Below are 27,151 nucleotides of genomic sequence, written 5' to 3'. Positions count from 1 at the left end.
CATTTAAGTGCAGGACCTCCTGAAAGAGCCAGAAGTCATTCTGCCAGCACAAACCAGGAAGCCTTCTCTTTTTTTTTTTTTCCATTCAAAAATTTACACTTCTTCCCCTCCTCTCATTCCTCTCCCACTCCCCCACTCCCCCTCCTCCCTCCCCCTCCCTTCTTAAGAAAGGGCAGGAACCCTGCCCTGTGGGAAGTCGAAGCCCCCCCCTCTTCATTCAGGCCTAGGAAGCTGTGCATCACAATAGACTAGGGTCCCCAAAAAGCCAGTACTTGCTGTAGAAACAAGTCCCAGTGCCTTAATGGTTTCTCAGTCAGCCCAGATCGTCAGCCACATTCAGTGTCAGTCTTGATCACATGCTCATTCAGTACAGGTCCAGCTGGATTTAGTGAGCTCCCATTAGAACGGGCGTGCTGCCTCAGTGGGTAGACCAACCCCTCACGGTCCTGACTTCCTTGCTCGTCTTTTCCCTCCTTCTGCTCTTCAAGGTGAACTCAAAGAAAAACATATATACATCCTCCTGGAATTTGGAAGCAAACAAGATCGCTGGGCAAAAGTTAGGAGCATGGGGGTGGTGGTGGGGGGGATGGGATTGGGGGAAGGTGAGAGGGGGAGAGTGAAGGGAGAAGGGAAAGACTGGAGAGTGCTTGGGGGAGTGCGAGGGTGGAGATGGAGGAAGGGCGGATATAGGAGCAGGGAAGAAGATATCTAAATTAAGGGAGTCATTTTAGGGTTGGCAAGAAACTTGTCTCTAGAGGGGATCCCAGGTGTCCACGGGGATGTCCCCAGCTAGGTCTTTGGGCAGCAGAGGAGAGGGTGCCTGAACTGTTCTTGCTCCACTATCACACTGATGATTACCTCGAATATCACCATAGAATCTTTGTCTGGGGATGGATGGAGATAGAGACAGACCCTCATTAGAGCAACAGACTGAAGCCTTCTCTTAAAGAAGCCATGCAGTCTCAGTTGGTAATGCTGAGCCAGGAAGACATCTCTTAAAGGAGCTGTACCTCTACTTGCAGACAATAAACAAAGCCTATATGAAAAAATGTGACTACAAAGAAACTATGTTTAACTCTGTTCTTTTGTGTCTAGAATTCCGTCCCAAGCTCTCTCAGATTTTATGTAGATGTAGTTGACCCCCATTGGAGAGCCATTTTGTGCCATTTTGTAAGTGGAGAACGCTTTTGTTTCTGGCTGTCCAACCTGAATATACACAGAAACTATATTAAATACAACACTGCTTGACTAATAGCTTAGGCATATTCCTGGTTAGCTATTATATCTTAAATTGATAAATTTCTATTAATCTGTTTATCACCAGGAGTCTGTGACCTACAGGTAAAGATTCTGGGCGTCTTTGTCCTTTGGTAGCTACATAGCTTCTCTTTGACTCTGTCTTCTCTCTCTCTCTCTCTCTCTCTCTCTCTCTCTCTCTCTCTCTCTCTCTCTCTCTTCATATATATAGAATATATATATATATTCTGATTTCTGCCATGCCACAGTCTGAAGTACCTTCTTTATTAGCAATGGTAATAAAACATATTATCAGCATACAGAGGGAAATCCTACTTTATCTCCCCTTTTTGTCATATCCATTTGGTTTCTAGGAGTTTTTAGCATCATTTTGTATAGCATCTCTATAAGTCATAAATATCTGTTTATCATCTCACCTGAGTATCCATTTGATTACTTATTAAGAAATTTATTTTATTTTTAATCATTTACATATGTTTGTGTATGCATATGTGTTTATAAACTCAGAAGTCTACATAGGTGAGACCTGTTGCTTCTCTGGAGATGGAGTAACAGGTAGTGGTTAACTAACCAATATGGATGAATGAAATGAAGTGAATGAAATGAAATTCATGCCAAGACAATGATGAAGCATGCATGGACAGCTCATATACGGTGATTCTGTTGAACATGTCTATATTTTGTTTCATGGTCTAAGTTGATGAGGACAATTGATCAGGTATCTTCCTCAAGAGGGTGCCAGATCTTATTACAGATGGTTATAAGCCACCTTGTGATCTCTGGGAATTGAACCCAGGATCTTTGGAAGAGAAGGCAGTACTCTTAACTGCTGAGCCATCTCTGGAGACCAAATCCAGTTCATTTTCAATGCAGTACATAATCTTCATCACTGAGTCATATTTCAATTCCTTTTTTATTCTTAAGTTTGATTCTACTTTTTGACTTTTGCAAATACACACACACACACACACACACACATATATATATATATGATTATTCTTATGTGAGAACCATCTTTAATTAATATGAGGCTGAGCTAATATGAGGGTGACAGTGACAATATTTTAAAATATCTTCATTAATTATTGTAAAACTGTCAGACACTGTCTTAGTTCTATGTGCTAGAAGAGGAAATAATTTTTCCATATAATTTACTTAATCATAAGTATTAGGTATCTTGTACATGTTTTAATACTATTCCTATTTCCTGAATATGTATTAAAAATTAAGGATAAGGTATATTTTACTCATATTATTTGCATTGTCACATTTTAAATTCATTTTAAGGGTCAAATGCAACAGTTATTGGAGGAATGGTTGATCTCTTGATGATATCTTTTGCATTAATGTTTGCAAAAAAAGTGACCCCTGGTAAGTAACCATTTCTTCAGTCCTATGAAGATTTGAATTTGGCCTCCATCATATCATCAGTTAACGTTTTCTGGAAATGACATCAAAGATACGACATTGAAAACTTAACATCACAAGGAGCTACCCAATTGACAGTATGTTCTACTAACTGACAGAAAAAATTAAACTACTAGTGATAGTGTAATTAATTCAGGTTTCAAAAAAGGTAGATATGTTTTTTTCTATAGTTTTACAATTATGTGTGTGCGTGTATTTGCATGAACCTGCACCATTGCAAGTACAGATGTCACATACAACTTGCATGAGCCAATCCTCTGCTTTTATTATGCATTCAGTACTAGCAATCGAATATTAGCTGTCAGGCTTGGTAGCCTAACCTGTCAGCTCAAAGATGGTTTGTTTTATATTCTGATTGTATGTTCCTTTTTGTTCATGCACTCCTCAGGAATTTAGTTTTGAATAAGTCATGATTTTAGGGCCTAATAAATGGTAATGCGTTTTAGATTATAGTTTTGTAATAGTGGGAATCCTGTTGACTGTATGGAGTGAACTCATCTCTGAAATTTTATCTCTGTGATACAGACTCATCGTTCCTAAGACTTATCAGTCTCTACAGATACATGAACAAAGTTATAATTTATATCTTGGGTTTTCCCAAAGCTCCATGGGTTACCTATAAAACAGAATGGTACCAAATGGAGAAAGTAGAAACTCTAGCAAGTGTTTGATGAGAGACTGTTAGGTTCTTGGGGGCATATCCTTAAAGGATATGGAGCAACCCCAACCCTAGAAACCCAGGTCTTCCCTGTCTTTCAGACTATAAGATGATTTTTTTTCCTCCAACATATGAGTCCACCATAACATGCTACCTTATCACAACTCCACCTTTTAGAATAAAAATAAAAAGGTTAATAAATAGAAAATAGAAACTTGTACAGGTGTGAGTACAAAAACATTTTCCTTATAAAAAAGGTGATTACATTACGTGTTTGATATAGTGATAAAAATCTAACTACACAAGCCAAACAAACGTAGCTTTGGCCTGTAGGTATTGTTTGACACATTTTATATTTATTAATTTGAAATAACTTTATGGACTTTAAAATACCCATCTTCGTGTTTTATCAACAATTGTGTCTTATTTTATGATAAATGATTGTATGTTTTAGAAAAAGTCAGCGTATAAACTTATATCAAGGAGGAATACCAATTTATATATTTTATACTCTCTCAAAATAAACCATAAATAACTTAGAAAATATCGTCTTGACAGAGAAATCACAACCGAAAACACCTAGAGTAAGTTACCAACATAGAACATTACCTATACCTCGCAATCCAAGAAGATGTAATTGCTAGAGACATCTTTCTTCCTCTGAACCTATCAGAGAGGGAAAATTATTTTAGCAAGATAACATCTTGAACAATGGTTATGCATTATCCAAGAATAGCATTAATATGTATTAGCTTCCAAAGAAATTGTGTTTCCTTCAATATTACCTTATTATCTAGATCACACCAAAATATCTGCACTTTTTCATGATTTTCCATTACCTATGTACCTCTGCCAACAAAAGTATTCAAATTATTTCTTGATCTAGCATCAGACTGTTTCCTCCTTGTTCCAAAAATAAATCATGTTCGTTGTCAACAGAATGGTTTTCTTGTTCTAGCTTGTCTTTCCACAGAATTTTCTCCTACCTTGTCCTTAATCTATCCATGTTTTCCCCTACTTCATGAATCATATCAAAATCATATTCTTTATGAATCATGTCAATTCTTGTCTTCTATACGCAGATAGACTTTTGAGGGAGTCCAACAGTAATTTAGCTTAATTTAAATTACATTTAATTTCATCTAAAATTTTAAGTTTTCATATCTTAAATTTCTTTGTTGACTTTACTTTAATTTTATCTTCTTGGGAAGAAAGAACATATTCTATATTTATTTGAATATTCTCTATTGCATGGTGAAAACCAAAACAACAGATGTACAGCCTGACTTTGTTAAAAGAGTTAAGATGTAATAATCACATAGACTTTACTTTTAATCACTACAGACTGCAACTTGAGGGTAGACCAACTTGTTTTGGCTCACAGTTTGAAGGTAGAGCCCATGGTAATGGGGGAAGTCGGGTATGATGGAGAAGCTTAGAGAAAGTTAATCCCACAGTTTGCCCAGTCAGGAAAGCAGTGGTAGCTAAATGCTAGGGTTTAGTTTACTTTCTTCTTATAATTAGCATGAAAACTTCAGGCATTGAATGTTGTTCCCTCAAATTTAGGGTAGATCAACTCACTGCAATGATCTTGTTCTATATATAATCCATCAAAATCTTGTTCAGAGGCATGCTTCTTTGGGAATTCTATGTGTTGTCAAATTGACAATCAAGATTAACCACAACTGAGTCCCCTTACACCTGAACCTCAATCAGGTAACCTTTAAGTTATATGATTCCCCTGTTACCCTCAGAGTCTCATGGTCATCTCGTAGTGCAAAGAGTATCCCATAAAACTTCAAAAGTCTCCATGTTCTTAGACCATTTCAAAAATTATTTAAAGGCCCAAAGTTCAACTCTCCTCTGATATTCAAAGCAATCCACTAATCATGAGCTTTTACAAAACCAAAAACAAATTGCATAGTTCCAAAATCCCTAAGTATCCATTCATATTTCCAAACAACAAAATAGGGCATAACATGGAAATATCAATCCAAGGTAACTAAAACCTCAGAGGGCAAAAACTAATCTCACAATACCAAATTACCTTGTAATGGAATCATCAAGGTTCCAAAGGGCCTAAATACCTCCACTAGTCCACTGATCCTGCTCTGCCGCCGGTAGCACAAAAACCATCTCTCTTGGACCCCTTCAACTCTGTTCATGCAGTGTTACTGAGTAGATGGCCCTTTCTTTTCAAGCATCATAAGGTCTCATTATATCTTAAGGTTCAGTTTCACCATGCTGTGCAATGGCGTCTTAGGGCTGCCTTGAGGCAACTCAGACTCATTTTTATATAGACTAATCTCAGTAGTTCCCTGGAACTGTGGGAGCAGATGTCCACAATTGTTTCCCATCTTCTCAATTTGCTAAACTACTCCTACTGTATGTCTAAAACTGCCATGCTCTGATACCACTTGCAGATGACACCTAGTTCCTTGGGACAACAGTTCCTTCACTTTCTGTGTTCTTTCAGCACTGACTCTTGAAAACACTTCTCCAGGTGATTGTTTTCCCCTTCAGTTATACTCTCATTGTGCTTCTTTCCTTTTGATTGACTCCTCATTTTCACAACTTAGAGCCTTTGCTGTGCTTGTCTTTCTCTCAGGGAATCATTTCAATTGTTCAGGGCAAAGCAAGGTTTTTTTTTTTTTTTTTTTTATTATGGTCTCATTTTAGGTATTCACCTTAGCCAAAAATTAAAAGATTATCACCTCTTGTTGTCATAAAAAAACTGTAAAAACTCATGTCGTTCTGCTCTAAAATTCACGAAGGAGTAGTCATTCTTAATTCTGAATGCTTTCCTTGTTTTAAACTTCTCCCATTAAACAAATTAATCTGTTATCTTTAAATTCCATCTGGAGCTCTCAGGTCATAGGCAAAATTCAACCAGTTTCCATAACTCATATGATTGGCACCTAGTCATGTTCCTTATTGATTCCTTGTTCCCCTCTGAAACCTCATAATTCCCCTGTCCATGTTTCTATTGGTATTTCTACTTCCAAGCCCTTACCAAAATTCTCACTCAAGTTCTGCTACAATACTCAAAGTGATTTCTGGGAAAAAAAAAACATTCTAAATTTTCCATATTGCAAAGCAGTTTTAAAAACAACAACACCTTTGGGTTTATTTTAAACAAGGCTTAGTTATCAGAATGTATTTTCTGTATTATTCTTCTAATTGTTAGGACATAGTATCTAACAGCAGAAATTCAAAGAAGAATTTGATTTGCTTTAACTTTGAGGGTTCAGTCGATGGCAGTACAGACACAATAGTGGGAGGAGCTTGACAAGTTAGCCCTTCACATCACACCCACACTCAAACAGAATTATATGCTCTCAGCTCATGTCTTCTGTTTAATTCCATTTGGATCCCAGCCTGTTGAATAGAGACAACCAATTTATAGTGATTTTTACTACCTCATATCACCTAAACTTGATATTCTATCACAGACGAGAGGTTGTATTACCATGCTGGTTCTAAATAATGTCATATTAACAAGGCTAGTCTACACACTACAAAGACATTTGGTATATTGTATGTGAATATTATAGGAACATTGATATGAAGTCAAAAGAATAATCCCCTAACGAAAATAAGAATTTTCAGAATCATACTTTTATATTTCCTATTAATAGGAAAAATACATTCAGAGTATAATTATCAAAGGCAAATATATTAGCATGTAATTTGAAAGATTCACAAGTAGATGTAGAATGTAATCTTTAATCTAAAGTTCAATATACCTTATATTCTTTACTGCTCAGTCTCATTATGTCATTTTCTACATCCCCTGTGCTCTTCTCAATTTTTCAGATTTACAAGAACAAAGGCTTTCAATGAATTACAGGCCATTTATATAATGGCCTTATAGTTTTTTGCAATGTAAGCAATTGGTGGCAAAATACATTATGTTCGTCATGCCAATTTAATGTATTAGTGTGCCATATGGCAACTGAGCTTCATTCACGATAAGAGGATGAGCCCATCCTTTTATTCCATTTAACAATAGGTGCATTCTCATTCCGCTCCCTTAAGGCATCACAATTGTTCACATAACAGCAGGATGTGCATCTACAGTCATGGCAATGGCTGAGAAATTGAGTTCATCGTGCATTTTTCTCTCAAACTTTTATTTCACTGTGTATTTCACAGTAGTGACTTGATTTGTATACAATTTAATTCTCTTGCTGTGAGTATCATCTCTGAGAACTTATGATCTTTCAGTTCATTCTTCATTCAATAATGTATTTATGTGTTCTGTATACAGCATTATTTTGATACCAACTATTTTGTCAAAGGTTCCAGAATGAATCAGTTCACATAAACTAGGTCAAATAAATCAGTCTGGGAAAGAACCATCAATTTCATTACATAAAATGAAGGGTATGAAACACGGCATTTGATAAAAAAAATGCAATAACTGTAGACAGTAAAGTACACATTAGTAATACATCAACGCTCTTACTTTGATGTGTCATGTCTAACTGACTTTTTCTAGGACAATGATTACCATAATATAATTTAAGTCCTTGCAGAGGTCTGAGCTACTAAAGGAATGATGGAGTGTCTACACTTAAGGCCATTTCAAGTAAGCAATCACCAAATATCTTTCAAATTTTCAAAAGATAGAATTACCATATTAATATAGTGAAATAAAAGTCATAAAAGGGACTATTTGAGAAATTAAGAAAAACTCAAAAGAACGTAATATAAATGTTTCGTTCTTAAAAGAATACTTTCATTATGTTACTGTAGCTATTCTAAGTATCAGAACAAACATGATACTATCAAATTTTCAGTTTTAAAGAACAAGTCAATGGTGGACTTCTACACCGGAAAGCATATGCATTTTGGTAGAATGTGAGACAGTTTATAAAATCTCTGTGTATGTTAGGGAATATATCTCAGTTGGTAGGCAGAAGCAAGAGCACTTTGGGAGGCAATACCAGATAACATACCCAGAGTGGCAGAACAGTTGGTGATACCTACCTACCATCCCTGCATCTGTCCAACAGCAGGCAATGAATCTACCTACCACAGTATCTGGAATCTAAGCCACAAAGCTTACCCCATCCCTCCTCTCTTGATTCACGTGATCTCAATACAAAGTCTCAGAATGGAAATTCAGCAGCTTTTAAAATATGATTTACTAAGCCGGGCGATGGTGGCGCACGCCTTTAATCCCAGCACTCGGGAGGCAGAGGCAGGCGGATCTCTGTGAGTTCGAGACCAGCCTGGTCTACAAGAGCTAGTTCCAGGACAGGCTCCAAAGCCACAGAGAAACCCTGTCTCAAAAAACCAAAAAAAAAATATGATTTACTTATTTACTGACAAACTCAACATATATGCATAACATTATTATGACCATTATTGAGCACAAATTTCTTCCTCATTCCTACATGCCAAATGGCTACTGAGAATAAGAGCTTATTACTCAAATAGACTAAAAAGAATCTATAAAAATACAAGTCAGTTCATTACTTTTTAAAAATAAATTTTTATATTTCTATATAAGTTTATTTTTATTTCATTTTCACCCCCGATTCTTCCATTTGCAACTTCTCACATGCTGACTACTCATCTCAAATTCCTGATTTCTTCTATGATTATTGTTGTCAAAGAGAAAGAGAAAGAGAGTTTATTAAATCTATTTATTGTTATTCATATATATTTAGATCTAATCTCTTGACAATTGGGACAAATAATGCATTAGGGGTCACCAAGGAAAATTAATTCTTTCTTTCTCCTCAGCAATTTGTATTGTATAATTCTTCATCTAGGATTAAGACACTGGGAAATATCTCCTGTTGACATTAATATGTCAACTGGTGTTGTGATTATTCATTTACATTTTAGGAAACCATATTACTGCATTTCTAGTGTGTAGGATTCCTGCCATGTCCAGAAGAAATTATTTATTAGCACGCCTCCTGAACCACTGGTTCTTAAATTGTTCTTCCCTTGTATGGTGTTCCTTTGAGCCTCAGATTTAAGGGTAGCATTGTAGATACACTAATTGGGATTAAGTAGTCCATGGTCACATTTTCTCTGTAATTTGACTGATTTCAGTCTCTATAACAACCCCTATCATCTTCACAAGGAAAGAAGGTTATTTAATGAAAAGTAGAAACTACACTTCTCTGTGGGAATTTGTCTTTAGAATATAGTAGTAGAAATTGTAATAGCTTAACAAAATGAAAGTGTTTTGTTTTCCTCTAGATTTATTATCTCTCCTCCATTGGTAATCAACTAAGTTTACAGTACCAGTCACGAATTCCATCCTGTTAAGTGGACCTGAAGTTCAATTAGGCATCTATTGATTACATTCCAAATATAGTGCCACCATTGCACTCTTGGGGGCATATTGCTATGCTGATCATTGTGTCTCTAAGTTTTATATCTGGATGGGACTATTGGTTGGTTTTATCCCATAGTCATTTGAATAGCCCTTCCTTGTGGGTGGAAACGTCCTAGTCAGTTGCAATAAGACTTCTCTAAGTCCTTTGTTGAAAGTGTATATTTGGGGAGTATCTTGCCCATGTTACTAAGACCTAGAACAAAGGTTTAGCTTCTCATGTTTTTAAATGGTATTTTGCTATGCATTCAATGGTTCCTTGGGGGAACATTATCACCCTATGTGACATAATTTTATTTAAAGTGTATGTATATACATATATATGTATATGTGTGTTTATGTATGTATGTATATATATTTTCCCACAGAAATTCTTGTTCAATTTTGACAAATCTAGGAATTGCTCTTATCAGTTAGTGCTTTCTAAAATTATGAGAACAGTATACATAATCATAAGAGGACATTTATGAAACTTGTTTACAGGACTAGGTTTTGAATATTCCTACGATGATTGTAGCAAAAGGTACAGAGAACCCTGCAACAGCACAGTCTTAAAAACAAAAACTGTCAAAACAAGAAGCACTTTTTGAGGCAGTCCCATAAGAAACAGAAGACCTAGAAGTTTCTGAGAAACTCCTGGAATAAATTCATTGTCAAAGAGAGAGAGTACTTAAATCTGATCTGTATAATCTTTGATAGAAGCAAAGTATGTGTCTGCTTAAGAAGAAGTGAGGATGAACACAACTTGAAGTGTCATTTACTATTGTATTGTTTAATTCATGCCTTCAGCTCTTAGCCAAACTCTACACACTCATTGCGAGCCTTTGCCCATTAGCTTCAAATTGGTATTTGATCTAAATACTTTTTATCTGATGGGATAACCTCATGGACATTTAAGACTGTAATTTGTCAAGTTACAAGCAATAAAGAAAAGAATTTGTGTTTGTAAAGTATTTTTTTTAGTAATAAAAAATATTCGTGATGCTCCCATGATGAAGAAAGACGCTTAAATGAAATCACGTACTAGCTCAGTAATGAGAAATAGACAGTTATTTATTTAGGGGTAGTCTCAGAAATTAGAATCCTCAGCTGAAGCAGAGATCAGAAACCGAATCCCACAACCAGAAAAAGAGGCCAGACACATGCTCTACACTGGCATAATAGTATAAGAGGACATGCCCCAGTGGGCGGGTAACTACTGGCTGTAGGATTTCCTATAGCACTTCTAGTTCCTCAACTGCCAGCAAGTCTAGTTGCTAGAAACCTAATGTCCTCCCTGTCCTCTCTGGACACCTGTACCATGTGACATACTCTCTACCAGACTCCCACATTCACATAAGTGCAATTAAAATAAATCTGGATAAATGAGATATCAGTCATTGGGTCTACTAATCCCTATATAATCAAATTTAAGATATGCTCATATTTGACTAATGATATTTTCTATATATTATTTTATCAAAATCAATTTATAAGCACCTGGATACATATTTAAAATTTCTTAACCACAAATATGAATGAAGTAAAAATAATTAAAATATTATATAAAGGAAATCAAGGTTTTTATATCTCAAGTTATCAGAAAGAGTAAAATAATTTGTTATTTATTTTGGTTCAATTATCTCTTCAAAATTTCTCATGGTCATTCTCTTTAGGTCTATAATTCCCCACTCTTCTGGAAAATATGTTTTTACTATAGAGTAACCATGCTGCATTTTCTACTGGTAAAGCAACTAAGGAAATCTTATAAATCTAGCAATGAAAAGTTAAAAAAAAATGGGGTGAATGAGACAGATGTCTTGCTTCCAAATTCAGCATATTCTATAAAATACCTGGGATGAAACAAAAATTTGGACTGCTCATTTGTCAGAAAATGTAAGATGTAGCATCACGTTCTTGTAAGAGTGACAAAACATGTCACAAAATTTCTGCTTGAAAATATAGAGCAATAGGCAAATAATTACCTCAGAATATAGTACATTTCATATAAAAATTTCTTATTCCAATCTGATATTTCTTGTACAAATTACGTTTCCTCTAAAACTCATTTGAATTCTCTACAATAGCAGCAAAGGGCTTGGAAATTATCGACATAGTGGTAGATGTTTAACTGAATCCATTTGCTCATTCTCTTCAATAAGTAATTTATTACCAGTGTTTGTTGCTACATAGATCTCCAGAATTGAATACAAAATTGTAGAACCTGGTGTGATGTTGCTCCACTTGGCCTCTAACAATAATTTACTGGTTGCTTAAATCATTTCAGAGTTAGAGAAACTAACTGTACACCTGTTCATAGTGATAGAATCATCATCATTTGATATTTTGCTGGGTTGTATCATTTCTATTCTATTTTCACCATAAATTGTATTCATTCTTAAATCATATAGATATCTTATTATTATTGCATTATTGTTGTTTATCATTTGTGTATACTCAAACTCAGAACTTAAAATACTTACACTGAAATTGTCAAACATGTTTTCATTGAATTTACAAAATTAGAACTGTAACTTAGAAATTTTTGCCATCATTAATATAGTAAAAGTGAGAAATTAAATTAATAAATGGAAACTTATGAAAGTCAGTACTTCAACTTTTTTCTAATATAAATAGCAATCTGAATCTTTTAGTTACACACAAATGACACAAAATCTATGTGTCACACCCACAGAAATCTTGATGATGCTCTATTCTGCAAGTATCTAACACACGATATGCTGCCAGCCAACCCTGCAGTAGCACATTGTAGTTGGAAGCTATTTCTTTGTTTCCGATTTCCCAGACCCGAAAGAATCACACAGAAGCATATTATTTGAAAAATTCCTTGGCCAATGGCTTAAGCGTATTTGTAGCTAGCTCTTATATTTTAAATTAACCCATTGCAATTGTTTTATATTTTACCAGGAGGCTCGGGGTTTACGTTAAAGTTCCAGGGCACCTATATCTCCTCCAGCAACTACATGTGTCTCCCTGACTCCACCTTCTTTCTCCCAGCATTCAATTTAGGTGTCCTGCCTAGCTCTGCTCTGTGCTATCACAGGCCAAAGCATCTTCCTTATTAACCAAAAAAGCAACACATCTACAGAAGGACTTCCCACATCAACACATACTGGTCATCACTTTTACTCTGTAATAACTGGGGCTTCTTTCCGGCTTTAAAACATACTTTAGAGTATGTTCATCTAGCTTCTCATCATGGTTATTTGGATCCAGACAGAAAACTCAGTTGCAGTTAAAGAGGTAGAGAGGGAAACAATGATGGCTTTTATAAATTTCCAGATGGTCCTTTATCCTTCTTTTATACAATTTTTCATTAAAACTTCCATACTCAAGAGAAATTTCAACTGGGAAATATATTTTGTGCTATTTACTTAGGGGTGGATTAAGAGTGTTTAGGTTTTTGTTGAATTGAATTTGAGCAGTATAGTTGAGAATACCAAATGATCCGACGAGTATGCAGAAAAGAATACAACTCTGCCTCGTTCTTTCCTAAGCGTTTTTCATGTCTCTGGAAATGCTGTGTTGATTTTCATGATTGTTACAGCAAACATCTGGAATGCCAGATGTGAGCAGACACATTACGGGACATTTAATCTATACATTTAAGGATGAGTCAAGTTAATCAGAAACCTCATTTCACTTCTGAAAATGAGATAGATAAGTCCAATCAATAGTGACTGTCTATACAACCTGCATGACAAAACATTTACTAAGAGACCATATGGTGCTGAAAACAAAGAAACAATATATGAGTTTAAGCTTGTATGTGTGTGCTTTTGTGTGTTTCTCTATATAAATGCAGACCCAAACGCAAGTAATAGTATCCCCTGAGAAGTAAGGACTAAATAAATGAAGAAAAGCATTCATTTTAATCTCATTAATTGTATATTATTGGTCTGTAGAGCTTAAAGGTGGGGCATATTTGTAGAAACTGATGATTAGAAAACTTCTTGTGCAATATGAAGCAGTGGTTACAAAAATTATAATGGCTACATCACTATGCAATGACATCATTTGGAACCACTATCATGTAAATGATCGTTTATTCATTTGAAATGCCCAAAACACTGCTCTGTCAACACTAAACTGTATAGATAATTTTAGTAAATATATTTTACTAAATAAAGGATGAACTTTACTATTCAAACTTCTAAATTAATTTTTCATAGATTTTTAGTTTCATATTTATCATTTGATAATTTTAACTTATACTTACATGCATATTTTACAGGTATTGTTATATCAACCATTACATATCTTATAATAATATCTGCCAGCCAAGATAGGATTTAGAAGCATCATATCATAAGTACCACTATTTCTCATGATGGAACTGTTATGAAACTCTGACCTATGAAAGAATAACTGAATTTTGTTAAAACTGAAATTCAAAACGAGTCTTGCCATTTGTGTCAATCATTCACGCACTCTTTTCCAAAAGCAGCTTTAAAATAAACACAAAACAAAAGTCTTAATTTCCTTAAAGTATCTCAAAATGATCAATCCTCATACCACTATATGTACAAGTCACATTGTAGTTAGTTAATAATTGCTAAGGAATAAAATATTCCAAGAACAAAATATCTTGTTTTATTTTTTGAAATTTATCAGGATCAAGAATTCCCCTTTCTTTTTATCAAGAAATTCAGAAATTCTAATGTTTCTAGTCTTTATCTATGTAAAAGAAAAATGGATATATGTGTATATATATATTCATTTTAATGAATAAAATTAAATTTAAATATGCAGCTAATAATTTTTATTAGTCTCGTATTGCTTGTTTACTGGTGTAGTTATTTTACATCATTGTATTTCCAATAGAATGCCAGTTGAAAGCTTGCAATTTTATAAGTTTGCCTAAATTTGGTAAAACAAAGATGAATAGAACCTTGCCGTCCAGGGTCATAGACTCTAAAATGATGAATAAAGAAACATGGTTTAGCCGGGCGGTGGTGGCGCACGCCTTTAATCCCAGCACTCGGGAGGCAGAGGCAGGCGGATCTCTGTGAGTTCGAGGCCAGCCTGGTCTACAAGAGCTAGTTCCAGGACAGGAACCAAAAGCTACAGAGAAACCCTGACTCGAAAATAAAAAAAAAAAAAAAGAAACATGGTTTAATAGGTTCTGATTTTAAAGGTTGCCAAGTGGCCAACAAACATAGAGCATGGTGACAGCTTATAAATTTAAGACTGTGAAAAAAATCAAAGAAGAGTGTTTCTAATCCTTCTTGAATTAAAGCATGAGCACTACTCAGCTGTTAATTGAAATGAGGGCAGAATGGTTCAACATTAGTTCAGAGACAGAACGAAACACCAGGCACTAGTTTGAAGTGCATTTGCCTGACACAGTGCTGCAATTATTGATATCAGGAACTTCTACTTCTAGATATGTTGCTTATAAATTAAATTTTGTAGCTTCTATTTTCTACTTATCATCAATGAATCTTATATATTATCAATGTATCTAAGCATTTTTATTACCTTCTACCAAAATACATATAATTTTTCACATAGGCATGCATTATTATGTGTATTCTCACAAATATAAAGTGTACAATTATTTATATACTTGTAAATGTTGCATAAAAATTGCCCAATGCAAGGGGAAAATATTAAATAAAAATGAAGAAAATTTCAATGATTTATTTTTGGATTCAAATTGCATTCTTGTTTTTCATATCATTGAAAGGAAGACATCACAGTAAATTGATTTTTATTGTATGATAAATGAATCATGAATAGCATATACATATTGTATTTCTATGCTACAATTTATATAAATCTTGCTATCAAATAATAGTGATACTTTTATTGTTATTTTTGAAAAAGTATTTTCAGGAATACTGTGGTACTACCATATAAAAACATACAATATGCAAATACCACTTAAAATTTAGGGTTCAGACACAAATTTAAATTGTAAAATAGTTATAAAGAATTGATTTGTTCTTGTAGAAAACTATTCAGCTTCTCATTTCAAGATATGGAATTAAGAGAGTAAATCACAATGAAGATTTTACATGTTTTTTATTATTCATGATGGTATTGAAATATCAGTGTTGCAGGCATCGTTTATAACATTGCAGTTATGAGAAATTTTGGTAATGATTTATTGAAATCCAAAATTTTAAAATGGGCCAAAACACAGATAATTGTGTCCCAAATTTTCTAAATTTACTTCATATAATATTAGCATATCATACAACATTATCAAAAGTTTTCATTAAAAGCATTAGTAGATCCCACAGAAATGAATGCAGGTATTAGACGCCACAGAATTCAGCAAATTTTCATAAAATATTAATCAAGTATTGCAAGAGTCTCATTTTAAAATTCAGTGATCAATAATTGATTAGTCTGTAAAACAGATGTACGCTACAAGAGTATCAACACTAAAGAAAAGTTACTTGAAAGCTTAATTTGATCAAAGCCAAATTTATTATAAACAAATAAAGAAAAAAGTTTAAAAAAATGTTCTTCAATAAATGGCTTGTGAACCTAGAGTCTTTATTCATTCTGTTATTTCTACATAAAACTAGCATAGCACAGAGATATCTTTAAAAGTACCTTCTTGTTTTAAAGAAGAGATCTGATATATTCAAAATGAAAAAGTGGTTCTGCAAACTCTCAGATCAATAATTGTTTCTATGATGGTTCTATAATAATGAGAAACAGTATCAAATTTTCAAAAGGTGATTTTTTTTCTTTTCTTCCTTTCTTTAAAAGTTCCTTTTAAATCTTTCATAGCAATCCCAGTTCTCTCTCCCTCCCCTATTTCCACTCCCCCATCTTTTCCCCACCTCATCCCCTATCCACTCCTCAGAGGCTTCCCATTGGGAATCAACAAAGTCGCTCACATCATCCTGAGGCAGGATCAAGACTCCTGTATCTAGGCTGAGCAAGGGATTCCTTCATAGAAAATGGAATCCAAAAAGCCAGTTCATTCACTAGGGTTAAATCTTCACCCCACTGCCAGTGATTCCTCAAACTGCCCAAGCCATACGACTGTCACCCACATTCAGAAGGCGTAGTTCATTTCTATGAAGGATCTGCAGCTGTCAGTCTGGAGCCAGTGAACTCCCACTAGCTCAAGAGACAGTCAGACAGAGACAGTCAGCTGTCTCTGTGGTTATCCATATCGTGGTCTTGACCCTTTTGCTTATATTATTCCTTCTCCCTTTCATTCACTAAACTCCAGGAGCTTGGCTCAGTGCTTAGCTGTGAATCTCTGCATCTCCTTCCATCAGTTGCTGGATGAGGGTTCTATGATGACAATTATGGTAGTCATCAATCTGATTATAGGGGGAGGCCAGTTCAGGCACCTTCTACATTATTGCTTATATTCTTAGCTGTGGTCATCCTTGAGAATTCCTGAGAATTTCCCTAGTGTCAGGTTTCCTGAACTACTTATTCTTACAGAAATATCTGTGCCTTCCTTGGATATAAAAGACTAGTGATTCCTCTAAAACTGGGTAAAAATATATTGTAGGTAGCTATGAGGACATCTTGTTCATCCTATAGAAATTCTCTCAAATATGCTTTAGCAGCAAATCTTTAAAAGCAAAAATGATTTTCTAAAAGGAGCAACCTTGTGACTATTTCTATTTCAAATTTATTTAGCATCATTACAAAGATCCAGGATAAATGTTGAAATGAATGCCACTGGATGAGAAACATTACATTTCTCATGCCAGCATATTGCTTTCTAATTAAGAAAAAGGAAGACTCTAAACCTATGTTCTCCTTGTTTAGATGATAGATATAGAACTTTGGTAGTAGAAGCCTGTGATTGCAGCATTCGAGCATCTATGGAAGGGAGATGATAGAGTGTCAATGACTCTGTAATTGTTTACTGAGGACCCAGTAAAAGGGCATAGTTTGATAGATAACCATAATTCATATAAACTGCTTTAAATTCCAATCCTTTTACATCTCATAGAATAATGTTATGAACAGTTTTGTTTGTGTGTTTGGATGGTATATTGTTGTAGACTATTTTTTAAGATGTGTTATATTTGTTTATGCTGTGGAACATTTGTTTAATGATATAAAGCTATGTTACATTCTTTTATGTTGCATTTGTTTAATTCTGTAAAGCTGTGTTAATTTGTCAGTCAAAAATACCTGACTGGTCTAATAAAGAGCAGAACATACAATAACTACGAAGAAGAAAGAATAGTCAGAACTGAAAGGAAGAGAGAATAAGTAGAAGAAAAAATCTGGGAGAGAAAGATCAAGGAGCAAGAAAAGGAGGAGAGGAGAATTCCAGGGGCCAGAAACCCAGCTACACAGTAAGGCACAGAGTAAAAAGTGAAAAATAAACAAATAAAAAAATAGATAAATAAGGTATATAGAATAAATACAAAAGTCCTGAGACAAAAGGTAGAAAGGATAAGAGGATAATTTAAGAATAGGTGATTAGATAGAAATAAGCCAAGCAAAGGTCAGGCATTCATAAGAAATAATAAGCCATGTGTGTTGGGCACCCAAAGACCTAAGAGTAAAAGAGTAAAGCAACCGGTATTTGTGTGTGTGAGTGTGTGCATGTGTATGCATATGTGCCTGCATGTGTATGAGTGCAAATGCATGCATGTGTGTGAGCCTGTGTGTTTGTGTGTGTGTATGTGTGTGTGTCTGTGTGTCATGATACACATGAGGCAGTCAGAGACAACTTTTGAGAGTCAGTCATTTCTTTTTACTCTATGAGTCATGAGGATTGAACTTGATTTATCAAGTTTATGCCTTGACCCACTGAGCTATTGTAATGGCCCTGATAGTAGTTAATTTTTTTAAAAAAAATGCACTATTATTTCTAATTATAATTTCTGATACAAGAGAGTTGCATTTCTTTAAATTGTATATAAGTATGAGCATATCTCAACTGATTTTGTTTCTAATATGATTTTCTATGGCTTCACGTTTCTTATATATTGAAAAATAAAAAATTGGGATATACTAAAGAATTTCAACTATAATAAATATGTGGTTTTATTTAAATTCCCCAACTTTATGTACTTGGTGAGCTTAACTTATCTAAACTATGCCTGTAACTAATACATAGATATAGACAGGAATTACTCATTCTTTTTTCTTTTTTAGCTATAATAGAAAGCTGACAGAATTTTTCCAAGCAATAGAGAAAATTTCATAGGACAATGAATGTATTCATAATAACATTCCTCACGGAAGCATCCAGACCTTCCACAGAAAAGACTTTAAATACAATGTGCATGATCACTTGAAAGTCAAAAATCAAAGCTAAGGAATATCAAGTGGTTTTCAGGGATGGCATATATTCGTCTGAAAATGTTTGTCTTTTTCTTGGTAACTAGGTTATACAACTTTTTGTGATAGAAATAAACAAAAGAATATTCAAAAGTATGATTTTCGTACCGCACAAAAACAAGTAAAATATTTGATTGCAGTATAATTCTACTTTTTAATCACTCACTCACTCACACACACACACACACTCACACACACACACAGGGCAGCAGAGGGAGAAAGGCAGACACTGTGATAGGAAGAGCCTAATGCAAATGTAGTGGCAAAAATTTTTAATTGTTCATTTTGTATTAATGCTTGTTTTACTATTTGGCTCATTGGAAATGAATATGCTTTATTCTATAGAAAAGGACAGAAAGAGAATTTAAAAACATCAGTGGCGTTTAGCAATGATGAAAAACAAGTTCTAGCTGACAAAAATGAGATGCCTGTAACTGACAAGCAGGCTGTCTGCTCCCTGAAAACGTTCAATTCAGAGTGACCTGTGGCCATAAATTCCCAGTACAAAGCTTCAGATTCTAGTCTGGTAATTTCATCGTGATCAACAAGATGCAATCTTGAAAACTGTTTGCATGGTGTGGGGACGAATTGATGTCCTTGTTCTTCCAGACGGCTGAGTTTGATGCACTAGGGTCTGCCTGCTTTCTGTCTCTGTGAGCCATATATGGCCATTGTAAATAATTAAGTAGAAATTTGTTACCCTTTGTCAAATGTATTTCTGATGTTCCTGTTCCTAGCCTCCATTAAGAAATCCCTTGATTAAATTTTAAAGTCTTAAACAATTTGAGAGTCTGAGAGCACTGGATACAAACTACAATTTAAATGTTTTGCAGGGGAAAGGCATATTCTCTTTGGGAGTAGGAAAAATAATGTTAGGTATTTAGTATGCAGCCCCATGATTCCTTTTCAAGACAAGATATTACAGATTTGATTACCAATCCAGTAGCTGGTCACGTAGGTCATTTATTTCCTCAACTAATGTCTCACAGGTTTTTAAATTATGTGGCTTAAAATACAGGAAATATTTTAAATTAAGAAAAATATGTTGATTATATATATATATATATATATATAATCATGCGACATTATATGTAACCCGATTTAAAACAAACAACAGCAAATAAATGCTTCCTTTCTGTTTTGGATCCATAATTCCTATTTAGATTTTTTACATAATAATCAGAAAACAAAGCAAAATGTGAAGATGAGGTATAAATGTAATGTTCTGGATTTATAGTTTTGTAAACTATCATCAACCATAATCTTAAATTATTTTCTTCTTAAAATGCATGAATTAAAGTAGATGGCACGAATATATGACTCTTCTTTTGGATGTGTATTAAAACTATTGTGTATTTTTTTGCAAAGATTATAATAGCCTTTAATCATTTATAATCTAAAACAAAAATATGGCATAAAGTGTCATGTTGTAATGGACATATAAGCAGAGCTTATTATGTATTGAGAGGCAATAATCTAGAACAATTTGAAAGTTTTCTCTGGATTTTCTACTTTCTTTTCTGAGGCAGAATGCTCTCTCCACTATGCTTCCAGAAAACTGATTAAAAAGAATTTTACATTTATAGCATTTAAAACAACTGCTTCGGGGACTTTATTTTTTAATTATATAATTTATTTATTTTACAACAGGACTGCAGCCTCCTCTCTCTTCTCCCCTCCCAGACCCCCTTTACCTCCCCTCCACCCTCTCATTAAATTCACCCCTTCTTAGTATTTGTCCAGAAATAGACAGGCCTCCCACAGGCTCCAGCAAAGCATGACATATCAAGCTGCCTTAAGACCAAGCACCTCCCTTTTATTAAGGTTGTACAAAGCAATTCAGAATGAGAAATAGCGTTCCAAGAGCCAGTCAAGTCACCAGAGACAGCCCCTGTTCCCATTGCCAGGAGTCCCACAAATAGACCAAGTTACACAACCGTCACACATATGGAGAGGACCTAGGTCAGTTCCATACAGGCTCCCTGGTTGTTGTTTCATCCTATGAGCTAGGCTAGCCATTTCTGTAGGTTTTTCCAATGTCACTGACATCCCTGGCCCCTACAATCCCCTCCTCCCTCTCCTCAGCAGGACTCTCCCAACATGCCCAATGTTTAGTATTTGGTCTCTGAATCTCCTCCATCAGTCACTGACTGAAGACTCTTTGATGACAACCAGAATCGTCTCCAATCTGATCTCAAGGGATGGCCAGTTTAGAATATGCATCCACAGCTTCCAGGAGTTTTAGCTCAGGCCATCTTTGTAGACTTGTGGAATATTTCCTTGCATCGGGCTTCTATCGGACTCTGAAAAGCCTCTCCCCTTTCAAGTCACCTCTCCCAGCACTATACTCCTCCACCCATCCTCCAACCTGATGCCTCAAATTCCCATGTCCCCACCCAGGGACTTTATTTTCACGGTCACACTCATCTTAGTTTTTCATCTTCTGTTTAGCAATCTGTAGTTATGATAGTTACGTAGTGTGTGCCCATCTTTCCTTTGAAGGGATAACAATTAATAACTTCATTATTTTTATCTGTTTATGAGTTATGGTGTATATATTATAAACTCTAGCTCTAAGTAGAAAGTTCTACAAGAACTTAATTTAAATTGCTCTATTGTCTTTATACTAAGGTTTCCTCTGCTATCTGACTGCAACCTTTAGTTGAGTTCATTGTCTCACTCTCAATCAGGATTGAGATTTTGTGCTTCAGCGCAGCAATGAGAGTAAAGATACAGCACAATTCTGATGAGCAAGGCAATCCTTAAATGGTCAACATCTCTTGATGTTTCTTTTAAATTCTAGTAACAGCAAATGTGATGGGAGAGTACTATACATTTTTGTTTGATTGACTGATATTAATTTGAAGAATTTCAGTATGAAAGCAAGCATTTAAATGGATGAAAGACCTCAACATAAAGCCAGCCACACCGAACCTTATAGAAGAGAAACTGGGAAGTACACTTGAACACCAGAGACCACTTTTTAAATATAACCCAGCAGCACAGACACTGAAAGAAACAATTAATAAATGGGACCTCCTGAAACGGAAAAGCTTCTGTGCAGCAAAGGACACAGTCAACAAAACAAAACGACAGCCTACAGAATGGGAAAAGATCTTCACTAACATCACATCAGACAGAGGTCTGATCTCCAAATTATACAAAGAACTCAAGAAACTGGTCATCAAAAGAACACATAATCCAATAAAAAATAATGGGGTACAGACCTAAACAGAGAACTCTCAACAGAGGAATCTAAAATGGCTGAAAGACACTTAAGAAAATGTTCAACATCCTTAGTCATCAGAGAAATGTAAATCAAAACAACTCTGAGATTCCATCTTAAACCTGTAAGAATGGCCAAGGTCAAAAACACTGATGACAACTTATGCTGGAGAGGTTGTGGGGGAAAGGGAACACTTCTGCATTGCTCATAGGAATGCAAGCTTGTACAGCCCCTTTGGATATCATTGTGGCAATTTCTCAGAAAATTAAGAAACAACCTTCCTCAAGACCCAGTAATACCACTTTTGGGTATATATCCAAAAGCTGCTCAATTGTGCCACAAGGACATGTGCTCATCTATGTTCATAGCAGCTTTGTTTGTCATAGCCAGAACTTAGAAACAACCTAAATGCCCCTTAATAGAAGAATGGATAATAAAAATGTGGTACATTTACACAATGGAGTACTACTCAACAGAAAAAAATAACGACATCTTGAATTTTCCAGAAAAAATGGATGATGCTAGAAAACATCATTTTGAGTGAGGTAACCTACACACAGAAAGACAATTATCACATGTACTCACTTATAGGTGGTTTTTAAACACAAAGCAAAGAAAACCAGCCTACAAATCACAATTCCAGAGAACTTAGACAACAATGAGTATGCTAAGAGAGACTTACATAGATCTAATCTATATGGAAAGTAGAAAAAGATAAGATCTCCTGAGTAAACCAGCAGCATGGGTACTTTTCTGGGATTGTTGAAGGGGTAAGGGGAGAGGCAGGGAAGGCAGCAGAGAAAAATGTAGAGCTCAATAAAAATCAATTTTAAAAAGTGAACAAGAACAAAAAAACATGACAATTACAAACTTTGAGTAGAGAAACTGCAAAAATTGTTAGTATGTGATAACCACCTCAGCACATGAGAGTGACATGACTTAACTGTGTCCTGTGCTAAGTACAGAGAATTTCAGAAGGTCCCGGATGACCACACTGTACATTCAAGTTTGGAATTCACTGATGATGTATTTCCTATGTTCCTGGTTAGTCTAACATAAGCTCTATAACAATTACAGTGTGTGTGTTAAGAATGGCTCACTGACATTTCTGATTGCCACTGATGTAAGTAAAATGTTAACATCTGGAGTGAGACATTGCTCCTTACCTTCAGGCCACAGTGAGGCTTTACCATAAGACATTGATATTCAAAGTTTTTGTTCCTTCCTTGCTTGCTTGTTTGCTCACTTGTTTCATTCTATATTTCTTGCCTTCTATTTTCTCATTTCTATTAATTAAAAATGAGCTATTATGTGATTTATAGGAAATATAAAATGATACTGTGAATTTGAGTGATGTAATAGGAAGAGTGGTGACACATGGGCAATGTGATTGACACTTGGCCTATGCTGTCTTAGAAACTTTAGCACTAAATTAGTTGATGTCCTCTCTCTGTACTCCTTGCTATTCTTATCCAGAGGTAGTAAAAATCTACTAATGTAATTTATATTTGTCTTCAATTGATTATACAATGTTCCAGGACTGCCTTTCAGTCCTGAAGTAGCAGCAATAATTAGTATGTATTGAACACCCATCTGGTGCATGCCTAGCAACACATAGAGGTTCTCTGTGTGACTCTTTAATAATTCTGCTGTGTAGACATCAATGGAAAATTGAGAGTCAAAAGGCTCTTTAATGTTAGGTTAAAAAATTCATCTATTCAGGCACATGTTCAAAATTTAATTTGACTTACAATTTTATTTCTGTGCTTAGATTATAAGGATTTATTTTTACTCTCCCTTTGTGTCTTTCACTCTTCTTTTAATTGCTTCAAAAAGTCCTAGCTAAGTATGATTTCCAAATGACAGAAACCGCATTCTTTTGGCATAGTTCTCTAACTATTATGAATTTGCACCAATGTCAGTGGATTACTCATGGCTCCAACAGTGATATTCCTCAATGTTTATATGATCCCCTTTGACACAGAGCCAAAACACAAGGCATGCTTTGAGCTTATTTTACAGAAAACCTTTGTTTCATACACTGAGAGGTTAAAAATGAAAAGATAATAAACTATTGTTGCCATTTGTTACCCCTGTATGTTATGATATCTATTATTAAATGTTAAAAGGTTGACTTAGAAGGTTTAAAAAAGATATACCGGGTTGTAAATAAGCCACTGTCCTCATTATCAAGCATTTGATCTTTATAGTCATGATACTTCTGTATAAAAAACGGTAATCTGTGCTTTTTTTAAATGGAAATCAGGGATCTCAGCAACTCCAATTGGTCTGGGAGTGAATGAGCTTGAGAACAACAAAGCCCCTCTGAAGGGGGTTGACAGCTGGGGAAGACTGAGGGGCCACAGATAGTGACACTGGAATTTGTCTCTACTGCATATACCGGCTTTATGGGATCCTGTTCTCTTTGGATGTAAACCTTGCTCAACCTAGATGTAGAAGGGAGGGCCTTGGACTTTCCAGAGGGCAGGGTGCATGGCACTCCCTTAGGGTTGGAAGTGTGTGTGTGTGGGGGGGAGGTCTTTGGAGGGGGAGGGAGGGGACTGGGAGAAGGGGAGGGAGTGTGAATTTGGATCGGTATTTTTTTAAGTAATAATTAAAAAGAAAGAAAAATGGAAATCAGGATATGGAACATTTTAGGAAAGTGTTGCCAACAACTATTTTTAGTTTATTAATTTAATTATTATAAATAAATGGTCATAATTTTGAATGATATATGAATATATATTAACATTATATTAAGAATTAAAATGATTCAATATTTAATTTCTCTTTTGATGTCATCCTGGTGAGTGTCGTAATACACTATTGCAAATGCAAGATACATTTTTGAGAACTTTGCTCTTGAAAAGATGTCAATATTCATGTTTAAGAACTATTTTTACTTCTCTTTGTTTTCAATGGATGAACAAAAAGTTCTCAGCATAAAGATGAATAAATTAATTTACCAGTGCACTTTTTTGTTGATTTTATAGTTATTAATTTACTTGTGAAATTGGCTTCTAAGACAAATAAACAAACAAATAAAGGTTTCTAAAAGGAAATGGGATTTACCATAGGAAGATATTGATTAACCATATTTTAAAGACAGTGGTCCAGGGCATCGTAACCATATTTTAATATTTCTCTTAAAGTCTGGAACATATTGTACATTCTATTGTTTCTATAGTTGTGTAAATACTTAGATATACACATTATTCATATGCCAAGCATTCACACTTTTCTGTCATAGAAACAACATACAAATTATCTCTGGTAACACAGTTTCTCCTACTTATAAAAGAACAAACTCCTTTTAATATTTTCAGAGATGAGAAAACATTCGTTTACGTCGTTACATGTCCTTGTGGCACAATTGAGCATTCGTTGGATATATATCCAAAAGTGGTATTTTTGGGTCTTGAGGAAGGTTGTTTCCTAATTTTCTGAGAAATCACCACACTGATATCCAAAACAGTTGTGCCAGCTTGCATTCCCACCAGCAATGGAGGAGTGTTCCCTTTTCCTCACAACCTCTCCAGCATAAGTTGTCATCAGTGTTTTTGATCCTGGCCATTCTTACAGGTGTAAGATAGGCAATAAATATCTAGTGAATAAAGTTGTACTAAAAACACTCTGATACCTATTACTACCATTATATTTGCATCACCAAACTCCAAATCTTCAGCCAGAAATGAATGAAAAATAAAGGATTTACAGGATTTCCCAGTAGTAAATGTACCCAAAGCTTCCCACAGAGTAATAGTGTGAAATAGCATACATTAGTTAAGTGTGAAAATATCTTACATTTTATCTATATTAATGTCTAATTATTTTTAAATTGTGTTGAGATGTTATGCTAATGATTAGAGAGCAGGGAACACTATCACAATAGTAGCAGAAGAGAAAGTTGGACTATTTACATAGCTACACTGTGTATAACATCTACATTTTTTATTTAAACAATGCATTATTTTGTTTTTAAAATTTAAATTATAATAGCTCACAGGTGATACTTTATATCAATTATTTATCATAGCTAATTAATTATTATACTAATATATAATATAAGTTACATATTATATTATGCACAATTTAAAGGTACAAGATAAATGGTATAATATTTTAGAGCATAATTTTTATTTCTTATATTAATGCAAAATATATTTTACACATGTGAATTTTGCATAAAAATTTGACTTTTGAGAATTATTTTCTGTTTTAATCAATTTATTATATTCTTAGTACCAGTCTTCATGGTCATCTTGCTAAGTACTTTTCTTAAAATATTAGAATGTGATTTTTTTCATCATATAATAATTCTAATTCTCGAAAGCACAATTAAAAGAGTGGTTTCAGTTACCTTAGTAAGTAGTTTGTACTAGCATTGTTAGACTATGAAATCTTTCATATTATGTTAGAAAATATTTTGGTTATTGGGTATGGAATGATTAAAAAAGGGAACTTAGTAAGACTGAATGGAAGAAGGGCTGGGGTCAAGAATGACCCTAGGTCTAGTGAGAATGGGCTAGTGGGAGATGAGCCATAGAATAGAAAGACACATCTGTGGACATTGTGTTTGTCTGCAGAAAGGGCATAGAAAACAACAATCTAATGATATCATCCACACAGGAAAATGAAAGCATGACACCACCACCTAAGTCATATGGGAGGACTAAATATTTAGAGCAGGCTACCCAGAGGTATATGAAGCACTTATCAAAGAAAGCTTAGGCTTATTTCATTTTAGAATGAGCCACAAAATAAAGAAAATAAATAATGACATAGAAAGGTTTTTTATTGCTTAATAGTAAATACTGTGGTGACTTACTTATTAGGACCTGTGTTTAACTCAACAGCAGTTTAGAACCTAGAAATGAATTATAGCAAATAAAGAATTAGGGCTGGGCACAAATGACAACGTGACACAGAATGAGAATTC

Source organism: Chionomys nivalis, chromosome 12, assembly GCF_950005125.1.
Source record: "Chionomys nivalis chromosome 12, mChiNiv1.1, whole genome shotgun sequence".
Taxonomy (NCBI): domain Eukaryota; kingdom Metazoa; phylum Chordata; class Mammalia; order Rodentia; family Cricetidae; genus Chionomys; species Chionomys nivalis.
The sequence above is the reverse complement of the archived record's forward strand: the minus strand, read 5'-3'. Positions refer to the sequence as shown.